We start from the raw sequence: 3,921 nt of genomic DNA, 5'->3' as shown, positions 1-3,921 counted from the left end.
CGATTTATTTTGGATGATGCCAAAGACACATTCTGAAAAGAGAGAGCCTCAACAAGTCAAGAGTTAATTTGAATGATGCTCCTGGCAGGTAAACAAATAAGCATACAGTAAGTACTAGGTAATTTCTCAGTAAATTGGAAGACAAATGCATGCATCCAGAATTCCAAATCGCAGTACACACATAATTTAGTTATGCATTGCGAGGTCTACACCAATCAAGTATTCTTAGGCCACTAAAACTAGAAATTAAAATTGCGAATGGCTGTGCGTCATACACTGTCATCACTCTACCTGCTGCAAGCCTAGGATCCCTATGATGCTATTAGCATTCCTTGACAATATAGTATCGATCAACATATTATTATTGCCACGGACGAGGAGGATCCATGGGTGAGTCGCTCCTTAATCCGACGCCTGCCATCCTTTTCCACGTTGGATCTTCCAAGGTCGATGGTGTTGCAGTCCTCGCATGGGTATTCACCATGCAGCTGGATTCTCTTCAACTCCTTAGCTCGTTCCATGACAAGCCTTATATAGTTTGTCACCCTGTCTTCATCCTCGCACCCGAAGATCAGCAACACCTTCAAGTTCAGGTGCTTCAAATCCTTGGATAGCTCCCAGACCACGTTGGTCTTTTGGGCACTGCTCTCGGGTGTTTTGACACATGAATGTCGAAATAACTGCATGCGAGGAGATAGAATTACAAGTAACACAGGTTAATTAAACTGCAGGGCAATGTAACAACATTTGCAATTAAATATAAGTTTAGACCCCTGTAGAGTTTTGGAGGAATTTGCATGAACTAAATCTAAGGTAAAGTACGACAGGAATATGCCTCCTACAGCTATATTATTCATGTTTCTTTCAATGAAGACACATTATTATAACACAGAATTTCAATCAAGAGGGCTATGTGCATCAGTTGATGCAGAGGGCAAGCCTTCCCCCGTTTTAGAAAAAAAAAGGGAAAATTGTGGCTACAGCAGAGAGCACAACACCCACCTATCTAACCATCCATTTTGTGCCCCGGCGATCTGTGCGTAAACACATCTCTCTTTTCTGTTTGTCCCAAACCAAACAACATTTGGACTTCAAACTTTGCAGATGAGCATTTAGAATTAAAATGTGTGAAAAAATTCGGAATTTTTGGTGCATTGTAAATCATTAAAACATTTTTTCTTAATAATAATAATAATATCATATTTTATATATTTATGTTGGACCAAAATTTCGAAAGTATTTTCTAGACATTGTAATCCTCAAGTTATATTGGCCCACAAAGTATGAAGCCCATATGTTTTTTCATTTTGGAGAAACAAAAAAGAGAATCCTTCATATAGTAAATTAGTTGTTTACCACATATCTCAAAGCAATGTTAGATGGTACAGATAAGGGGTACAGTGCACCTAGGTACGAAAAGAAACGTCGAATGAGCCATACCCAGGATAAGATGTGGATTTAATTAAATGTAACACTTACTGTAATACTCCGCAAGGCAGGTGCAGCATCAAGTGTAAACAGCGTCCAGCTTAGATCACACACGGAACATACCCAAAAGAAACACAGTGGTCAAGTTTCTGAATATAGCAGCAAGGTTCTTCGGATGTTCTGGCTGAATCCAAATCTACAAGAAGAACAGAAATACACAGCTGAAATTGGTACGGAAGAACATATGACATGTAGATGTAGAAGATATTCATGGCATGTGTATAAATTAACTTTACCATTTGGTGGCCAAAATTAAGTATCAGTCTCGACAGGTTCTTGGCACTCCTTGATAGACACTCACTCAGTTTGAATGGTGCCTGCCATGCCATGGCTTTATTAAAAAGACTTACATCACGAAGCTCTGGAACGTAGCCCAAGCGCACTGGAGGGTTTTCGAAGGGCCAACATACGCACCGCACTTGCCTAAGCTTACGGACAGAGATGAGCTCGATCCACGTGCACATAAAGTAGATGAACTTGAGCTCCTTGATTCCGGAACAAGGCGTGTCAATCTTGACCGCGGAGTGCTTAACCAATCTGCAACAACTCAGGGTGAGGTGGTCGAGCCTATCACAAGCGTTAATGAGATTTGTGACGTCGGAATGTCCAAAAGCAAGGTTCTCAAGTGTAAGCCTTGTGAGTCAAGATGGCAACGGGGACGAAACCCACCGGGTTTTGCTTGCCCAAACCCATCCCCACGAGAAAATCACAAACCCGTCCCCATCCCCATCAACATGCGCGGGGTTAAATTTTTGCCCGTCCCCTAAACCCATCGTATTTTCAAAACCCACGGGGAATCTGTCCCCACGGTCAGTCAATGAAAACAACAACATTTGAAAGAAAAACAGGAGCATATTACAGCAGCAGGAAATGGCTGGGGGACCTAGGTTTAGGTTTAGGTGTCGTGTTGTACAGGAGAGAGAGAGTCCTAAAGAGCGAGCAACACTGCATCGACCGAGTGAGGGGTTGGTTTGTACTCCAGGGCCTCGATGTTGTGGGGCTCGGCTCCTCGGGCACTGTGGCTTTGGGCCACTTGAGTCAAGATGGATCAGTGCGTGCTAAATAATGTATTTTGACGGGTTTTGTCGGGTTTCGGGTTCCGGTAGTACTCAAACGGGTTTAAACCCGTGAAACATGCCGGGTTTAATAATGTACCCGCGAGCAGCCCCGCGGGGATAGAAAGTCGCCCATCCCCGTCCCTTAATAGGGTAAAAACCCGCGGGAACGCGGGTTTCGAGGCCCCATTGCCATCTCGACTCGTGAGACATCGAAAGGTGACCCGGCAGGAGCGGGAGAAGGACATGAACTGCTTCCCAAACCTCGTTTTGTTCCCAGACGACAGGGATATGTTAAACTCGAGCCTTTCAGTCGCGTTGTGGGTGACGACGTCCTCCACGGCGCGGCCAATGGAGCAAAGGTGAGTGGATGACATGTAGAAGCTGAGACTTAGGGTCTTGATGGCACGACTGCTGTTGCAGTCAGCCGCAGGAGAACACGTGGACAGCAACCTGCGCATCGCGCCCATGAAAGCATCCATGGTCTTGAGCGGCGTGGCGCCGGGGAAGTGCCCAACATCGAGGTGCAGGTGCGATAGCTGGTGCGGGAGGTGCTGCCACCGCGTCGAGACCGTGCCGGCGCGGACCACCGAGGGAAGGTCGACCTGTTCGAGGATTCCGAGGAGGAGGTGGTCCGAGAGCGTGCTGATTCTGTCCTCATCCCGGCCGATGTCGATGTTGGACAGCGTTGACTCCGTGATATGATTGGAATGCCGATTGAGCGACTTGTTGCGCTTGCGCGACGACAGAGAGTTGAGGCGACGGCCCGATCGCAATTCCATTGGTTGCCGCAGCCGCAAGCAAAACCCTCCTGGTAACAGGCCCTGTTTGGTTCATAAGTCCTAGGACTTTTTTTAGTCCCAACTTACAAGTCTCAAGTCCCTAAAAAGTCTCTACCTGTTTGGTTCCTGTGACTTATAAGTCTCTATAAGACCATATTACAACTATGACCCTGTTTGGTTCATAAGTCCTATGACTTTTTTTAGTCCCAACTTATAAGTCCCAATTCCCTAAAAAGTCCCTACATGTTTGGTTTCTGGGACTTATAAGTCTCTATAAGACCATATTACAACTATAAGTCCCTATAAGTGCCTCCTTGAGAGTCTTATTTCATAAATCCCAAATGCCCACTTTAAGTCCCTATAAGTCCCTCCTGTTTGGTTTAGATGAGACTTATAGGGACTTATTTAAGTCCCTAGATCAATAAGTCCCTGGAAACAAACACCCTCTATAAGTCTCTATAAGTTCCTCCTCGAAAGTCTTATTTCATAAGTTCCAAATGCCCACTTTAAGTCCCAATAAGTCCCTCCTGTTTGGTTTAGATGGTACTTATAGGGACTTATTTAAGTCCCTAGACCAACAAGTCCCTGGAAACAAA

General features: G+C 45.2%; 1 pseudogene; it reads right to left on the bottom strand.

Moving 5' to 3' along the window:
* Positions 1–350: 350 nt before the first annotated feature.
* Positions 351–3,325, bottom strand: LOC123084070 (uncharacterized; annotated as a pseudogene).
* Between the last annotated feature and the right edge of the window lie 596 nt (positions 3,326–3,921).

The sequence above is a fragment of the Triticum aestivum genome, chromosome 4A, assembly GCF_018294505.1.
Source record: "Triticum aestivum cultivar Chinese Spring chromosome 4A, IWGSC CS RefSeq v2.1, whole genome shotgun sequence".
NCBI lineage: Eukaryota > Viridiplantae > Streptophyta > Magnoliopsida > Poales > Poaceae > Triticum > Triticum aestivum.
Note: the sequence above shows the minus strand (reverse complement) of the source record. Positions and strands in the feature narration are given on the sequence as shown.